Below are 20,414 nucleotides of genomic sequence, written 5' to 3'. Positions count from 1 at the left end.
GTGTCAAGTAGAGGGGAACAATGACCTATTTTTCCTGGATGAGAACCCTTTTATGATGTGGTGTGCCACGTAGAAGGACTTCCTGACTACTGTGGCAATGTGACTATCAAAGGAGAGACTACTGTCCACCTGGGTCCCAAGGTCTCTTATCACATTCAGTGTTAAGTAGATTGCTGCCTATGTGGTAGTTCATGGGTACAGAGTTTTTACCAAAGGGGATGACACTGCACTTTTTGGCATTGAGCTTGAGGACATGGCTCTGAGACCAGGCATCTGTCTCAGCGAGGCCCTTCTCTAGGATGTCCACATCATTTGGGGACTTGACTATGGCTCTTAGTTTGCAGTCATCTGCAAACTTCATTAGCCAGAGGCCTTCTGTGTTAGTCTGTACTTCAGAGAAGTAGATACCAAACAGGAGAGGTCCCAGGACGAAACCCTGTGGTATTCCACTTGTCACTGCTTTGAGGTCAGATTTGGAGTCTGCAACTTTCACAGTGTGGGTTCTGTCAGTGAGCCAGTTAGCAACCCATCTTGTGACGTAGGGATTTATACCTAGTTTAGTGAGTTTAGCTATAATTCCAGAATGGGGGATGGTGTCGAAAGCCTTGGCGAGGTCAAGATAGGCTGTGTGAACCACCTTACCCTCATCTACGGCTTTGGTGACTGCCTCAAAGAAGTCGATCAGGTTCAGGAGGCATGATCTGCCTTTCACAAACCGGAACTGGGTGGGATCCACAGTTTGGAGGTTACCAATGTCTTTCTTTATGAGTTCCATGATGATACATTCCATGGCCTTGCAGACCAGGCTTGTCAGGCTAATTGGTCGATAGTTCCTGGGATCAGTGGTGGGTCCCCCTTTGTGGAGTGGGACAACAGTTGCTGTGCGCCATTCAGTGGGCACAAAGCTTGATGCAAGGCTATTATTGAACATGGTGCTTAAATGGGGAGCCAGGTTGTTCTGAAGTTCATGTAAAACACAGCCTGGGATGTTGTCTGGTCCCATGAATGCTGTGTTTTTGGCTTTACAGAGTGCAGCTTTTACCTGCGTAGTTGTGATTACAGGGACTCTGCATTCTTCCTGTATAGATATGGGCCCTTTAGGGGGAGAGAGGGGGGTAAAATTAGCAGTGAACCTATCTGCCAGGATGTTGGCACTATCAGTCGGTATTGTAATTTTCGTGCCTTTGTACTGTAACTCAGAGCAGATCTGGGTGTTGCCATCGAGATTCTTGACATAGCTATAGAATGCTTTGTGGTTGTCCTTAGAATTAGTGGCAATTTTGTTTTCATAGCTAGCTTTGGAGGATCTTATAAGGGATCTCAGCTTCTTACTGAGGCAGACCAGGGAGCTCCTCCACTCATGGGATTTTACTCTCTTTTGCAACAGTTTCTTCCTTCTGTTGTACAGTTTGTTTATGTGGTATGTATACCCACACATGTAGTATTTGAAGTACAGTAGCAGGTTATATGGACCTGTTGGTTTGAAATATCATAACATTAAGGAACAGAGCCCTAAATTATATAAAATGATTCCACTGTATACAAAATGACCTCTCCTCCTACAACAATATCAATTAGCAAAATAGAAAACATGTAATAATGATCAAAAATCAATGAGTTTATAATAAATATGATGGCTTTCATGTTTAGCATTTAAGGTAAACAGTTATAGTGCCAATGGAACACAGTCTATAGAAATGGCAATATTCATTGATTATGTGTCTTAACAATGACAATTCATATTCATCATCCTGACAAACCTTGCTGCTTACATACAGTTAACTGTATTGCAAGTTTAATCTTTATCCTGTGAAATACAGAATTCAACATGTGATTTAGACATGCCTCATCCAACAGCACTAGCATGTTTAACTCAAAATAAAAGGTTTGCAGAGAATGCAGTAATTAATGCAACCAGATGAAGAAAAGGACTAGTTTTCTACAAGTAACCAAGATATATATGAAAACACTCCATATAATCGAATGTTCCTTATCTTGAAAATGTTTAACATCGGCAGAAGTGATTGAAACTCGTTTGATTGATTCTGCTGGCATTAAGTCTGTACAAGACTGTGCACAGTGGGGATCAGTGAATTTGCCCTTGCCCCATTATAGAGTGATCTCGGAGTTGGTATATATAATTAGCAGGGGATGTGAGGGATGCAAATCCCCTCCTCACAAAAACGTAAGTGTTTCAGCTTTCAGTTTTTCGGGATTGCTCTTTAGCCATTCAAGACTTGTGTACTTCAATGTTTCAAAGTACATCCATAATATATATAAATATATATATATATATATATATATATATATATATATATATATATATATATATATATACACACACACACACACACACACACACACACACACACACACACACACATATATATATATATATATATATGTTGTGACTTTCGGCTTTTCCCGATAAGAGGTCGCCACAGGGAACTCCGGTCCACTAATGATTGGCAGTTGATTTTTACGTACCGAGTTGCCAGCCCTACCGCACAACCTTCAATGAAGGTATGCCCATTCACTCATGTCTCCACGCAGAAGACGCTGTAATTGAGAGTCGAACCGAACAGCATCTTACTGTGAGGTGACAATGCTACCGCAGCACCACCACCGCGGACTATATATATATATATATATATATATATATATATATATATATATATATATATCAAACAAACAGCAGAGAACCAAACCAGGAAATAAATGCACACACAGCCAGGAAATGGAACAGCTTGTTGTAAGTTCACCAAGGCAGATTCAGTAAATCCAGGTAGGCACCAAACGAATTCAAATAATTCCTTTATTCAGAACCACAGAATAATAACACACAAGCGCTTTCGCTCAGAAGAATTCTGAGCTTTATCAAGTGACACCATGCTGTTGAATCAGGTGTCTTATATACCTTGAAAATCCTAGGTTAATTAGAAAGCACTACCAATTAACATTTTAAAGAGACTATGCACTGTTCCACATGCTTAAAAATTCCTTTAAAACAAAATATATAAAAAAATATAATGGATTGCTTAAAATAATGCATTAATGCATCTGTCACTGCTAAAAATGCTAATAGCTTAAAAATAAACAAAACATTGTGCACTGTTTCCATAGTGTTTAACTGTGTGATAAAACTTGCTTTGTGCAAAAAGTTGCACTTCTTTTGAAAATTGGGATAAGATGGAGTGACCTGACATACCAACTGTTGTTCGTGTAAGTATAATATAAGGCTAATGCCTAGTATGGGTATGACAATATTTTCCTTTTCTTGGTCTTGTTGACAACCCTGCTGGAAAAAAACCACTATATCTTAACCGAGTTAAACTATGCTGTACAATAGGTCTTTCCTTAACATAGACTTTGTATAGTGTAGCATTAAGTGAAAATCATGCCCATGTGTATGAGAACTTGCCATAAGTAATTGTGTGGGGAATGTCAAACTAAAGTCTTGCCCTTCTTAGTTTCAATAGCGGCTTGATACTGATCAAACCGTTGAGCCCAGGGGGTCTCCCAGCATCTAACTTTAATTGCCAGAGGAGTTCTCGATATTCTAAAGTTGATTCCCAATCACCCCCCCTGGCATCAGGCTTGACTTGCTCCAGTACCATAAATTTCAGTTTTATGTTTGGACAGGTCAGGGAGTGCTTATAAAAAGCGTTGGTTTCCTTCTTTTTGTTTATATCATAAAAATGTTCGTATATCCGCTTGCGGAATTCCCTTTCCGTTTTGCCTACATAGAAACTGCTGCATGTGGTGCAGAAGCCTAAATAGACCACCCCTTGCTATCACATGTGAAATGGCCTGTGGGGTAGATTTTAAACCTTCTGGATGGAATGGTGATACTTTTTTCTTCCAAGATGGCATGGCATTGGCTACATGCCCCACATTTAAATGTTCCCTTTCTTGCTGGGTTAGTTTTCCTTGTAATGCTCTGCTTTTTCTCAAACATTTCCTTGAGATTGGTACCCCTTCTCCTTACAAATGAAGGTTGGTCAGGCAATAGCCCCTTAAACTCTTCAAAGAGGGCAAGTACAGGCCAGTACTTTCTTACAGATTCCTCCATTTCCCTTGAGTGCAAAGAGTAGGTGTAGATAAAACTGTTCTTAAATTCATTGTTTATAACGGGAACGGAGCTGGCTGGTATGCCTGTTCCCTTACCCAGAAGGGGTGGATAGACAGTTCCTCTTTTGGAATTTACCTCCTCGACCAGGCTTTTGAAGAGGTCCATAGGATAGCCCCTTTCTAAGAACAGACTTTCCAAAAACCTGACCTCTGCCATGTAGTCATCATGTCCACTGCAAATCCTGCTTGCCCTAATGAGTTGTCCTTTGACAATGCCTTTTTTCTGGAAAAAAGGATGTGCACTCTCAAAGTGCAGAACAGAGTTGGAAAAAGTAGGTTTTCGATACAGCTTAGATTGAAAACTGTTCTCCAAGTAATTTTTGTATATGGTGACATCCAAATAATGCAATTGGTCTGGATCGGTGGAGTGAGTGAACTGCAAAAAATTGGTACTTGCATTGATGTGAGCAAAAAAACTCAAAAGCTCATCCTCAGACCCTTGCCACAAGATGCAGATGTCGTCAAGGTAACGTCTGTAGAGTAGTAGATGTCGCTCCCAAGGGGGGATCAATACAAACTTGTGCTCCCATACGTGAAGCACCACGTTGGCGTAAAAGGTGGCACAGGATGCCCCCATTGCTACTCCTTTACTTTGCTTGAAGAGTTCTACATTGAAAAATATGAAGTTGTTACGTAATACGATTTCCATGAATTCAATGACCAAGTTGCTTAGTCTGTTGTTCAAATCGGTTTCATTGGTGAGAAACTCACCAAACCAGTCCAGACCCTCATAATGTGGAATGCTAGAAAAGAGATCCTTGATGTCAATGGTCACCAGCAACAGGTCAGGAGAAAACTTGGTAGTAGGAAAATCACACAGAAAGTGCCAGGAGTCCTTGCATACATGCGTAAGCAGGGGGGTGAATCTCTTAGTCAAACAATCAATAAATTTACCGATGGGTTCCGTGATTCCTCCTGCCCCTGCCACTATTGGCCTGAATGGTGGTGGGTTAGTTCCCTTATGAATTTTAGGGATGCCAAACAGAACCGGTATCCTTGGTTTTTCTACATGTAAATAATTGTAGAGCTTCTCATTGATGGAATTTTGCAGCAGTAAATCATACAAATGGTACTTCATATTTTTCAATGGAGAACTCTTCAAGCAAAGTAAAGGAGTAGCAATGGGGGCATCCTGTGCCACCTTTTACGCCAACGTGGTGCTTCACGTATGGGAGCACAAGTTTGTATTGATCCCCCCTTGGGAGCGACATCTACTACTCTACAGACATTACCTTGACGACATCTGCATCTTGTGGCAAGGGTCTGAGGATGAGCTTTTGAGTTTTTTTGCTCACATCAATGCAAGTACCAATTTTTTGCAGTTCACTCACTCCACCGATCCAGACCAATTGCATTATTTGGATGTCACCATATACAAAAATTACTTGGAGAACAGTTTTCAATCTAAGCTGTATCGAAAACCTACTTTTTCCAACTCTGTTCTGCACTTTGAGAGTGCACATCCTTTTTTCCAGAAAAAAGGCATTGTCAAAGGACAACTCATCAGGGCAAGCAGGATTTGCAGTGGACATGACGACTACATGGCAGAGGTCAGGTTTTTGGAAAGTCTGTTCTTAGAAAGGGGCTAACCTCTGGACCTCTTCAAAAGCCTGGTCGAGGAGGTAAATTCCAAAAGAGGAACTGTCTATCCACCCCTTCTGGGTAAGGGAACAGGCATACCAGCCAGCTCCGTTCCCGTTATAAACAATGAATTTAAGAACAGTTTTATCTACACCTACTCTTTGCACTCAAGGGAAATGGAGGAATCTGTAAGAAAGTACTGGCCTGTACTTGCCCTCTTTGAAGAGTTTAAGGGGCTATTGCCTGACCAACCTTCATTTGTAAGGAGAAGGGGTACCAATCTCAAGGAAATGTTTGAGAAAAAGCAGAGCATTACAAGGAAAACTAACCCAGCAAGAAAGGGAACATTTAAATGTGGGGCATGTAGCCAATGCCATGCCATCTTGGAAGAAAAAAGTATCACCATTCCATCCAGAAGGTTTAAAATCTACCCCACAGGCTATTTCACATGTGATAGCAAGGGGGTGGTCTATTTAGGCTTCTGCACCACATGCAGCAGTTTCTATGTAGGCAAAACGGAAATCCGCAAGCAGATATACGAACATTTTTATGATATAAACAAAAAGAAGGAAACCAACGCTTTTTATAAGCACTCCCTGACCTGTCCAAACATAAAACTGAAATTTATGGTACTGGAGCAAGTCAAGCCTGATGCCAGGGGGGGTGATTGGGAATCAACTTTAGAATATCGAGAACTCCTCTGGCAATTAAAGTTAGATGCTGGGAGACCCCCTGGGCTCAACGGTTTGATCAGTATCAAGCCGCTATTGAAACTAAGAAGGGCAAGACTTTAGTTTGACATTCCCCACACAATTACTTATGGCAAGTTCTCATACACATGGGCATGATTTTCACTTAATGCTACACTATACAAAGTCTATGTTAAGGAAAGACCTATTGTACAGCATAGTTTAACTTGGTTAAGATATAGTGTTTTTTTTCCAGCAGGGTTGTCAACAAGACCAAGAAAAGGAAAATATTGTCATACCCATACTAGGCATTAGCCTTATATTATACTTACACGAACAACAGTTGGTACGTCAAGTCACTCCATCTTATCCCAATTTTCAAAAGAAGTGCAACTTTTTGCACAAAGCAAGTTTTATCACAAAGTTAAACACTATGGAAACAGTGCACAATGTTTTGTTTATTTTTAAGCTATTAGCATTTTTAGCAGTGACAGATGCATTAATGCATTATTTTAAGCAATCCATTATATTTTTTTATATATTTTGTTTTAAAGGAATTTTTAAGCATGTGGAACAGTGCATAGTCTCTTTAAAATGTTAATTGGTAGTGCTTTCTAATTAACCTAGGATTTTCAAGGTATATAAGACACCTGATTCAACAGCATGGTGTCACTTGATAAAGCTCAGAATTCTTCTGAGCGAAAGCGCTTGTGTGTTATTATTCTGTGGTTCTGAATAAAGGAATTATTTGAATTCGTTTGGTGCCTACCTGGATTTACTGAATCTGCCTTGGTGAACTTACAACAAGCTGTTCCATTTCCTGGCTGTGTGTGCATATATATATATATATATATATATATATATATATATATATATATATATATATATATATATATATATATATATATATATATATATATATATATATATATATATATATATATATATATATACACACACACACACACACATATATATATATATATATATATATATATATATATATATATATATATGGGTTCCGTTCAGAAGCTCAAAATACTGAAATCTCGAATTTCAGTATTTCGAGCCCAAGAAGCCAAATCCACATAATAGCGAAAGTTTAGAAGTGCGAAATTCAAAACCTTGAATACCGGAGGTTTTGAATTTTGCGCTTCTAAAGTTCTGCTATGGTTATGTATTCAGGTAAGTGTGTGTGTGTGTGTGTGTATTAAGGGGTTTGGGTAGGGGCTGTGGTGTGTGTCAGTGCGTTTTGTTGCTGTGATGTGTGCCTGCGAAGAGAAAGTAGCTTGTGTGGTGGTGTTTGTGTGTGTTTGTATGTAGTGCGACCTCAGAGTGAGAATATTTAAGTAGGGGGGTGTGGGGGGGCGCACCCCCCACATAGGGGGTGCAGGGTGGTTTGCCCCCCTGCTTTCATGTAGTAGAGTGATTGTGTGTGTTTGTGTGGTAGATGATGCGTGTGTGTGTGTGTGTGTGTGTGTGTGTGTGTGTGTGTGTGTGTGTAGTAAAACCATGAAATTCAAAACTTCTGGTATTCGAGGTTTTGAATTTCATGGTTTTTAGTTTTCGTTGTTTTGTGGATTCCACTTCTTGGGCTCGAGATACTGAAATTCGAGATTTCAGTATTTCGAGCTTCTGAAGTGGATCCATACATATATATATATATATATATATATATATATACACACACACACACACACACACACACATATTTTTATATACATATATATATATATATATATATATATATATATATATATATATAGAGAGAGAGAGAGAGCTATATATATATATATATATATATGGTTCTACCTCACATAACGAAACACCACAACACCGACGCAATCACCGACACCACATCACCGACAGTACAAAAACACGAAATCCCACATGCCCGACAACGAAACAACCGACGGTACACAAACACGAAACCTCATACACTTCACACACCACAATCAACAACCTAAACACATTCCCCGTCCAAAACCACATACACAACACAAGCACACCAAAATCCTACAAACCCACACTAAACCACACATACACAACTACCTACAACCCTGACCCAAACCCTAACCCTAAGGTCCGTCACTACCGCACACTTACCTGACCTCCCTAACCCTAACTCACTTATCCGCTAACCCAAACACAATCACTACGACACTTACCTGACCCGCTCCCTAACCCTAACTCACTTATCCGCCCCTAACCCAAACACAATCACTACCACACTTACCTGACCGCTCTAACCCTAACTCACTTAACCCACCCCTATCCCCACTTACCTTACTCGCACCCTAACGTCCGTCACTACCGCATACTTACACAGCCTTTTCCCATTTCGCATCCTCGGCGTGGTGCTTTCATCCGCCGGGTCGGTCTTCTGCTTGTCGATCTTCTTGGTCCCGTCGTCGGTCTTCTGCGCTGTCGATCTTCTGGGGCTCGCGATTTCCTGTCGATGTTCGTGTGGGTGAAGTGAGGTAGAACCATATATATATATATATATATATAGCTATATAGATTATATATATATATATATATATATATATACATATACATATATATATATATATATATATATATATATATATATATATATATATAGCTAGATAGATAATTTAATATAATCATTTGTAATGGTGATACATTTTCTCATTAAAACAGATTGATAAAGTCACAGTAAGTATTCTATCACATAATATAAATAATTTAGATAAGTAGTGTCATGTCTGATCACAGTGAGTAAAACAAACTTTAAGACTCACAAGTTTAGGAAAGATCACATTGGGTATGAGCTGAGGTATATGAAAATAATTTGAAATGGGTCAAAGATGCTTAAGTAGACCTCAGTTTAATTCAGCAGTATAACATAGTGTATGCCATATGAGAAATTACAGCTGTGTAATTGGCAGCTTATACAGATAAAGTAGTTCTACAAGTGTGTGTAGGGTGACAAACTATAACCAGCTTATAAGGAATCATTTTCAGATTATTTAAGGTATTATGATATCCTGCAGTTGCTACATGACAGCATTATTGTGTGGTACTTTAAATTAGCATGCCCAAAGCAAGACACATGAACTGTGTGAACTTAATGAATAAACAGAAGATTATAATATAGGATATTTTAGCACACCCACTTAAGAAGAGTATAAGAAACGTTTAATGTACAGTAGACAGAAATTTTGAAAAAATCTAAGAACTTTTAGTCCTCCCATGTTTGAAAGTGTAAGGCAAAAAAAGTTATGTTTTAAATATTGCTTTATTTTAAAATTTTACATCAGGGGTATTCAGAAAGAATGATAAAACATGACAGAAGTATGATACAAAGTGTTCCAGAAATTGCACAATGTTGCCCAATATGGATTAGGTATGAATAAGTGCCAGCATAGCATGGACCTGCCAAAGACAGTGCTTCATAATGAAGCCATGCATTCAGGAAAATAGCAGTCACTCTTCAGATCAGTACATCATGCCATGATAGGTCATGTGACGTGGGGTCAGTGGCATGCAGATTGTATACCAATACTTGATGGGATACACATAAATACACTCATTAAAGCCCCCCCCCCCCTTAGCACAACTGACACTCCTTACAACAGCTATACTGCTAACTGTCAACACATTTTATTTTATAAATGAGAAGAAATGGGGGTAATAAATCAATCAGAAAAGGAAAAGCAAGCAATAGAATATTTAGGAGGAAGTCATTAAGGGAAAGGGGGTATGGGCTGGGGGAAGGTTTTTTTGGAGACAGGTGCCCATTTTAAATTTAAAGGGTAGACAGAGGGTGAACAACTGGTGATGGGGAAAACCAGGCAACAAACAATGTAGGGTAAGGAGCACACAATGAAGGGGAATTCCATGATGGTGGATAGGGAGAGGTACTCACCCAGTAGTCAGTTACCTTCATGGTTCACATCATAAGAGGGCTCTGCCACTTGTGGTCTAATGGTCATGACTGGATTGTTAATATGTGACTATGCAAGATGTATAAGAATGTGATTTAGGGTGCCAAACTGGATATCACACCACCATCCACTTCCTGACCAGCTGCTCCTTGATGAATAGGTTATGACCCCAGCAGAGATGCAGCACCAGAAGCCACCAGTGAGCCCTATAGGTTGCCTCCCACAGGATGGCTTTCATCAATCTGTAAAAAGACTGGGCTGAGAACTGCTAGGAACCCAGTAGATGAAGCAGTATCCAGCAGTGGATGCAGTGGCCACAGCTCTTTCTGCTCCGTGGCCACTGTTACAAAAAAAATTATCATAAATACTCAGAAAGTAAATAAAGAAGAAATATAATAACATAAACATGACAGAGATAAAGAAATTGGAACACAAACAGAAAGGTTTGGTATGACATGGTACACTTTCTTAACACATGCCCTGGAAGAAGGCAAAAAACAGCTGGCAAGCAATGTTTTTATAAATGGCTGTGTAACACTTATGGTAATACAGGGGATAACACAAGGGTAATGGTGCATGTTATTGATGATAATCAGTGAGTAGGCAATGGACAATGAAGGCAGGAAGAAATAATAAAACTGAGAAAATTGAATGCTAAGTGATGCAGGGAAGTGTAGCACAGTCTGAAGCATGACCAAAAACAGCATGCCTCTGATGAACAATAGACTTAGACAATGGGCAACTTATTTCTGCTGTTACGAGTCTGAATGGAAAACTAAGCCTAACTGCAGTGCTGCACAGCCTCATTACAATTGTTATACCCATGTTTTATCAGGAATAACTGATACAGTAAAGGGTGCAAATGCATTGCAAAATGCAGTCTGACAAGGGTAATGAATACCCATGCAAGAGTAAAGATATTCCTACGTGACAATGAAAAATAAAATTGTGAACTAATATAAGGAGTAAAACAGCCTAACTCTAGTGTCACACCAAGGATCAGAAAAATTGCCATGTAGATGACAATGGCAAGAATAACTGGGAAGATGAGTGCATTGAAGCAGTTACAAATGCATATAAAACCATAGTGCAGCCACGCAGTACTGAAGAAGTATGCAATCATTAGCTTTTAAGTGACAATACAAAACTAAGCAGTACTATGTAAAGCAGATGAAACAAAGACAATAGCAATACAGTCCACATCTTAGTTCCTGGAAAGTCTAGTCTCCCTCCCATGGAAATCAAGTTGCTTGTCTGTCATCTCCTGCTTAGTTGAAAAGCACATAAAAAATATGTTAATAAGGGCAGTGTAACTATCAGAAACAGCCTATACCTATAGATTTAGGTCTACTGTAGCATGAATCAGCAGAAACTGAATCTTACTGTGATACTCGGGGTGTCTCTTCCCAACCTCTTACCATTGATGGAGAAGGTCTGAGTGACCCCTCTTCAAATCAGTTCATTTGAACTAGAACTACTTACCAGAGTGGATGATGCAAGAGGCAACCAGACAGACCAGCTTCAACTCCATCAAATGCCAGGTGGCTTTTAGTGCACAAAGTACATGTTTATGTACCACCCAGTCAGTTCCCATGATCCCCATATCTGACACACATGCAACCTATACAAGTGTTCCATGTGGTGTGATTTTCTGCATGGTCATCTCGTTGGTAGATGCATACATGGCCACCCACTGAGTATCTGATATGCTGGTCCCATGAATGTAGGTTGCAGGTCACTCATAATGTGTCCATTGGGACAATAACTCCTGACATCTATCCACAACTCCCAGATTATGGAGGAGATGGATTATAACACTGCACTGTTGCAGAGACATAATATCATCAGACATATGGTTGGTCTGCTGAAGTCCCACATCCAGTGTTTGGCTACATCTGCAGGTACAATGCAGAATGCTATGGATGCCTGTTGCCATATATTTTTGGTTTATGGTATGCTACATTACATGGTGCTATGATAGCAGTTAAAGTATGGGGACATTGTTGCACTGCTTGAAATATCCATTGCAGCAGGGAACCAACATCCATGATGTTTATGTACTACCCCACTTAAGTCACAGAAGTTTGCCAGTGGGTGACATAACATCTACTCCATGATCAAGATATTGTCAACTGACACCATGCAGACAAAGATACTATACATGAATTAGCATATGTGCCATCCCCACATGGAGTCACTGGGCTAACTGAGGTATTTTCAAGGAATTAACTGTGATGGGAGCCCCATGTGAGGCAGAGACTGGGGCATGTGCAATCTATTGTGGCACTGGCAAAGAGATGTCAGCTGGCCCACAACTATCAGCCATGACTAGACAGACATAGAATAAAACCGATGCATGCAATAACACAACCAGGCTATGCAGTACAGTCTATTGACAAGCCAAGTTGTGAATCAAACAGTACTGTAAACACATGGGCCAAAAGGGTGTGCATGATTCAGTTGTCATTATTCAAACAAATATGGTAGGGGCAGCAATGGTAGCATAGGAAAGATGGTCCTGGGCTGTGGATGACATGTACAGAGGTTGTGGAGGGTTCACATCCTCCAGCTGGGGGGGTTCCAAGGGTAGACCATCAATCAGGTTTATTATATGGTTCTAGTGTATGGTTTGGAGGCATCCGGACAAAGGAAGGGTGTACCACATTGACAGCATATACAAGAACCTCACAATGGCCGTCATGTAGTGTTCCAGTAGAACGTTGATGTCCATGACCTCATGAATGGATAAAGGTAGGGATTGCTCATGGTTAGGCTACATACATACATACATACATGTATGCATTAAACTACAGAACCTTGATTGGCTTGCAGAGTTAGATGTGCCTGCAGTGGAGCTGGAAGAGCATTGGCCACCTCCATGGGTGTGTCTATCTCAGGGTGGAGGCAGGCATGAACCGTCTGAACAAGGAATGTAGCTCCAGAATGGTGTATACTATCTGAGTAATCCTGATGTGTTGTTGTGCAATATCCATCCATGCCCTAGCATGGCCATGACCATGATAGCAATTTCCCCACATCCTCATGAATGCACTATTGAATGCCACCTAGGCAACCAGTTCCCAAAAAGGTGTGTCTGCTCTTTGTCAGTATATGCTGTATCACACTCTATGTTTTGCAAAATGCTCTGCAGTCCCTGAAGTGCATTCAGTTCCTCATACAAACCACAGGGCATGCTCAACATTTCTGACATAGTCAGAGTTGTGCTCATCTGTGCATAGATGACTGACTTGCACATCCACTGATCAATTCAAGGCTGATACCATGTCTAGTAATGCCCTGGAGTCATGGCATTGATGGCTATCTACTCACCTCTCTCCTGTGCTGACAGCCATCTGATGCCATCCATGTTGAAAGCACATAATTAAGCCATAAAGTGCTTAGAGAGCGCTGTCAGGAAGACAGTGCAACTTCTTTTCTTATGTTTATACTCACCTTCTATGCCTCTCAAATGTCCACATTTTCACACAATGTCAACATTTTTGTCTCATGTGTGGTCTGTTCCTCATAAAATCTGTTGTTTTCTGACAAATCACTGGGGATTCAAGTCGCAAAATAATGACATATATTTGAGTTTCAGATTTCGTATCCTTCAGAAGGTGAACACAAATCCTGTTATTCTAGCAATTTTCTAAATTTATTAGAGGAAGTTAGGGACCCCTTACTGGCACAGACAACAAAGAGAAACAAACTGTCACTGTCTTTTGCTGGTGAGTACTGGCAGATTTGTTTGCTTAGTGCAAAATCCAACCTTAACAAGTTAAGCAGGTTGATGCCAATGGTATCAACCCCTGTGCTGACCACAGCAGACACAAATATAATGACCTGCAAAAGCAGCACCTAGACCTTTTCTGCCAGTGGGAAGAAGAGGTTAGGGAAAAGTAACCACCTTTTTATTCTATGCATTCTACTTTTGGTTTGGATCTGTAATTACTTTCCATTGTCAGGAATATGTGGTGCTTATTTCAGTTGATTTTGTGTTTTCCAATACCTTGGGAGATACAAAAAAACAGGATGGCCTGTTAGAGGAGACAAAACATCCAGGTAGTGGAATAAGTGTAGTGTATGGCTGGTAGTGATATACCATTTTAATAAACGTTAACAGACATCACTAACCTGTAGCATTTATGTTTCTTTTTTATTGTTTCTCTTTTTCATTTGCTTTGCTGTTTGTTTTGTTTTTCACCATTTCCTTTTCTTTTTCTATAGGAACAACCATGGCTTGAGTCGTGGTGATATAATGGCCACCTTACTGTGAACTGGCCATCATATCTCTATCATCTGCATTTCCCAGACTTGTCTCTCTGTTCAGTGATGTAGTCCACCCTGTGAAATGAGACCTAAGATGGCTTGCTGATGACCTCCATGGTCAACTCCCAGGAAGGACTTGAATGTTTCTCATCTAAGAGGGATGTGTAGGGGCCCTACTGGGTTACCTAATAGGAAGTTTTGCAGCTGTTGAGAGATGAGTAGGACCAGTGTCTGGATGCCCAAATTAGCACTCCAAATCTCCTCCTTATGACTAGCTGGCTAGCCCCATCCATTGGGCCACAAGAAGTGGAGCTCACCCATAATATCAGCCACATAGACAACTTGACTTCTGGATGTGTTCACCTGTGGGCTAGTTTGGCAGGCCTTCCTCACCCTTCGCTATCTCCATCACTGTGTTCTCCATACTTTTCTGTTACTGCTCATCTTTTGTTTGTAGTCCAGTCCCCTTCCCCCAAACAGTTGTCTGCTCTATGCCTATCCACGGCTCCACATCTCTACACTAGTGCCCCTTATGTGCCATTACTTCCTCTGTCAGTCTTTGTGCTATATGTCTGTGTTTACTGCTACTTCTTCCTTCCACTTACCCTCCACCCTACCTGCACTCCCCCTTGCTACCTCCTCTACCCTTCTTCTTAAAAAAAGGCCCCTGTATGCACAAAGTATACTCCCCCCCCCCACAACAACCTCACCTTCCTTTTGTCCTTCTGCATGTTCCTTTGCTTGCTCTTCCCACTTTCTTCATGTATCTTCCCATTTCTTTCCCACATCTATGATAAAATGACTTGCAACTTAGCTGTGGTACCCTTAGATGCATTGCTTGCTAAACCCATGAAGCAGCTATGGGGCACTTCAGTGTAAATATCAATCCACATAGTGTTGGACATGTCACTTTCCCTTGTGTCACATGATCACTCATGGCATAGTCATTAAAGAAGCATGGCTGTAAAGATTTGTTATACAGCACTGTCCTTGTCATAGGTTCATAGATTAGTACTAGACTAACTACCATTATGAGCCATTTTAAGCCTAGTCAATCGCCCCATGTAAGTATCAAACCCTGCACCTTGTGTCTGTAAGGTAAATGCCTTAATCATTATGCCAACTTGGCCTAGAACAGTTCCATCCACTACAGTGCTCTACACAGAAAAAAATAGCAATGCCAAATAAAAACAAGTTACAAGACTCACTCTTACACAGTTGATTTTATAGGGGGTGCTTTGGTACCCTGCACCTTAGACATGGAAGGCTGTGCCCTCGACACCCCTACTAACTATATGCACCAAACTTGAGCTTACTGTACTTTGAAGTGGGGCATACTCAGGGACAAGTTCAGAGGCAGATATATTCCTCCATATTTACTACTATAGATAACATTTCAAGGCTCACAATTACAGATATGGACATTAACCCCTCTAGCACTACTTACCTTGCTTGTAGTCTTACTCTTTATGGATCCAATACTAAAATGTCTCAGTAACTTAGTATAAGACACTACTTTCATTCTTCTGTGCCTAAAGTTCAAGCAACATTTGTATTCTGGCTTGAAGGAATTCTGCCTACTTATTATGGTACCTAGAACATAATATTTAAAACATTTTAAGCTACATTAGCTTCTGCAGAAGGCTTTCAACTAAAGTCAAATGAGTAGTCTGTAGCTTCACTTCGATATAACAAAATATTTTAACATTGGCTTGCTTTAAATTATCAGCTGTGCCAGATCAAATCAACAAGACAGCCTGAATCAATCTGTGCAGCATTACCATACCTCTCAACTTCTTAGCACAAAAAATCTGGACAAAGACTAAAATAATGGGGGGAGGGTAAAAGGTCCCAAAATAGAGACAGACTTTAAATACTGCTCTTATAACATGCCATGACCTTAATATGCCAACACTCATGCATACCTAATTCTTGTCAGGCCACATTGCACTAAAAGTATCATGCTATTTCTCACTGAATGGTCACATTATGATTTTGTTTTCTGAATATCAACAGGAAGTGATACTAGGGCAATGGCTTGAAAAACACAGTGCTACCTGCTGGTTACAGAGATACATGACCACCCATCTTTTTAAACATTCCATGTTTACTGAGAAGAAAAAAGTCATGTGATGGCCATAACAAGAACCAGATGCTGCTTGCTTTAAGAAATTACCAAAAAGCAAATAGATGATAAACAAATGTTAGGAAATGTTCCCATGATGGACTGACAAAATGTTGCTGATTGTTCTGTAACCATTTCATTAAGTAAATATTAGCTAATAATTTGTGCATGAGAAGAAACAGCTTAATCAATATGTCTATAAATGAAGATAAACAATATGCATAGGAAAGACGAAACAGCATGTTATACAAAGGATGCTTGCATCATCATTTCCGAACTTGACCTTTAACTGCAAGTCACTATTACAAAAATTATATTTCCACTAGCAAGAGTGAAAGGGGGAGAGAAAAACTAGTGATTTGAGTTGCAATTATGCCTGTATAAGCGTCATTTATTTTTATGACCAAAAAAGAGACACAGAGTCCCCCTAGTGGACCACTCATCAAATCCATCCCTCTATCTTTGTATTGTTTAGAAGTGAGTCCCCAGAGTAGTTTTAATCTACCTGCCTTAATGTATTATCCAGGTTGGGCAAGGAAACTCACCTCCATCTCTACCAGTGTTGTAAGCTGCTTCTATGCAAGCCTGAGCTTCCGCCCTGACCATATAACAGAAGTCTTGATCTTTCTAAGCTTTCTTGTAATTTTCTTACAGAGATTTAATGGAAACTTTGCACAAGATAAAGCAACAATGGCAAAATAAATCACAAAACAATTTTTGAAGTTTGTCAACCATGTCAGAGTAGGAAGTTACCAGTGATTCCTTAGCGTAGGAGTGAGGGTAACTCCCAGATATGACAAAATGATCGTCCTCTTGATGAAGTCATGGCTTCCCATAAGCTAGACAAGGGGGTGGGGGTTAAATTAAGTCACAGTGTCTCAGTTTTAGCTTGATTTACTCTTTACTCGGATGCCCCCCAGAAACTATTCAATTCACCAAAGGCCCTGCTCAGGTCTGTTTCAGGACAGGGGATGTAAATAAAAGACCACCTTTATGAAGGGAAAGCGCTATATTTAGATTTATGAAATGTGCAGCCTGGGGCTAAATTTCTATAGGCTATAGGACACGCAGCTTCAAATGGAGTACAAATAGGAGGGAGAGAGGGGGCACCCATTCCTAGTATACCTTTCAAGTTTAACCTTCCCAAAAGGTAGTAACTGATTGTTATCTGCAGGTATGAATACCAGTGCATAAACTTAATCATATCTATCCATTCAGGTGTGAGCAGCATTCACTGTAATACCGCTATCAAATGCATTTTCCACACTTCCAATTAGGAGTGTTTTCTCTGTTCCTTTAGCATGGTCAGTAATTACAGACATTATAAAATTATTATCAAAAGTAGTCTAGCCCTTGATGAACTCTGTGTGAGCCAAATGAATTGGTTTGGATAACACCAGGGTTAATCGGCATGCCAAAATCATAGAAAATAGTTATTAGTCCTGGTCTAAAACTGATATTGGGTGATGCAACCCTTCTAGGTTTGCACCTCTCTCTAGTTTAGGTATGACCACAAGTAGTGTAGCCTTCCATGAGGATGGGAATGAGTGAGAGGCCAAAATATAGTTCAATAAGTGTAGAAAAGTGTCAACAGCTCTCCCCTCCCCAATCTGATAAGCTTCAATTGGTAGGCCATCTGGACCAGGGAATTTGCCTTCTGGGGCAGTCTGTAATACATTTCTTATCTCTGTCACTGTAATTATGGATATCATTGTCTGCTCCTGATTCAAAGTTGGCAGAAACAGGTTATCTATTTATGTAGCAACGGATTTTGTCAACAAGGCTGGGTCCTCGTATGCATAGTATAACTGCAAGTAGAATGCAGTGAATGCTTGTCCTATGCCGTCCAGAGTGGAGGTCTTTACCTTTGTAGGTGGGTATAGAAAAGCTGCTTAACATTCTGCCTGCTCTTGTCTTAGACACAAGACAAGCATTTTTTCCCTTTAGCTGAGGAAAACTCAAAGTTCTGTAGATCAAGACATCTTTGAGTATAAAACCACTTGCAGTACATATAGTTTTCTAAGTTAGTTCTAGCTTGCTGAAATGTTTCTGACATACCCTCCTTGTTTGATAGAACCTAGGTATAGGAGTGGATGATAGCATTATGTAGATTGTTAGGGTTAGCCCTTGTCTAATCTCTTACCATACATTCCTTTTATTTTAAAAACAAGATGTTATCCTCTGCTTGAATTTATTCCATTGCAATGGCGGCTGTGGGTTATCAGGATCAATGACCTGCAAGTGCTGCTGAAAAACACCCACCAGTTCTTGTGAAAATTTAATCCTTTACTCATATATACATTTGGTTGCCATTGCAGGGTCACTGAACTACCACTCTGGAAGATTGCTTCTATGGGAGCATGGTCTAAAAGCCCCAGTGGATACATTTTAAATTCTCTCGGGAGATGATAAACTTGTCTAGTTTGGCAAAAGGCTTATGCCTTGCAGAAAGGCATGTATACCATCTGTCACTTGTAGAAGCATACTGGAAGGCATCCACCATACCTGCCCCCCTACAAATGTTTCACATATATTTGGCTGTGGTTGAAATAAAGGTAGTTCTTGGGCCAGTACTGACCTCATCAGTATCTAGAGTAATATTCCAGCCTCCTCCCCAGATAGATAAATCTTGCTGAAAGGCAGCCATACCATTGACATCCGGGCTAGTTCTTTTTTTCAATATTCTCAGGGGGGTGAATATGGCCAATACCACCCTACCTTATCAATTATCATGACCAGAACTCCCAAATAATGGTTTCTCTGTATAAGGATTATGACTCCCCCCTCTTCTGCCTCAAATATAGCTTGATTCTTCTGGAAAACTTCCCTTGTTTGGCACTATTCAAGTGCATCTGTTAAAGATAAAACACATCAGAGCCAGACTTACTAATGTAAGCAAAGATCTTGCTCTTTTTGTAGGGGTGGAACAGCCCATTAACATTCTAAGACAGAACTTTAATCATTCTTCAATACAGAGTCTAGGGTTTTCAATGTCAGTGTGCTCCTCCCTTTAGACAAAAAAGAAAAAGGGTCACATTCTATGACCTATAAGTTATGCCAGAATGCACCACATATTTATATCCCAATACAGGGATGTTACTCAATGATAAATAACAAACAGAACAAAGTGTTATAAAACAAAAGCGTTTGAACTATGTACATTAAGAAGTTAATCCAAGGTGACAATAGTTCACCTCTGTTCTGACAGTAGTGTGAGACTGTGGCTGCAACCACAGGGGAGCAGACTTGAAATGTCAACCTCCTGCTGGATCTCTTAACATAGCCAGTTTGCCTTTTCACCCCAGATTACATAGGTTCATAGGTTCATAGGTAGATACTAGGCTATCTGCCCTAGGGCATTTATAAGCCTAGCCAGAGTGCATTTGGCTTCCGCCTCCCTATTAGATTAGCCTACTGTGCCTCTGTAAAGTAGGTCACAAAAGGTACCCTTTTAAGATTAGTTTACTGTGCCTCTGTCTAGCAGGGACACAGGAGAGATCCCAGGGGTGAATTTGCGATTTCCCATCCACGCATCCAAATTTCGCTTGAAGAGGGTCAGCGAGGGGCTATGTCTAACATGAATTGGGATTCTATTCCAGAGTGAGAGGAGCCTCTGGGAAATGAATCTGTCCCTCCAGCATGTCCTATTTATTTTTGTGCTGAGGTTTAGGTCCCTGGAGCATGTAGCTCTAAGGGACTTGGATTTTT

The 20,414-nt window shown here is 40.2% G+C and overlaps 1 protein-coding gene across 2 annotated transcripts in view; it reads left to right on the top strand.

The window, feature by feature from the left end:
* LOC122812062 (zinc transporter 1-like) overlaps positions 1-20,414 on the top strand; it is a 292,558-nt gene that overhangs the window by 70,578 nt on the left and 201,566 nt on the right. The window lies entirely within an intron of this gene.

Source organism: Protopterus annectens, chromosome 1.part0, assembly GCF_019279795.1.
Source record: "Protopterus annectens isolate FY-2018-M chromosome 1.part0, PAN1.0, whole genome shotgun sequence".
Classification (NCBI taxonomy): domain Eukaryota; kingdom Metazoa; phylum Chordata; order Ceratodontiformes; family Protopteridae; genus Protopterus; species Protopterus annectens.
Note: the sequence above shows the minus strand (reverse complement) of the source record. Positions and strands in the feature narration are given on the sequence as shown.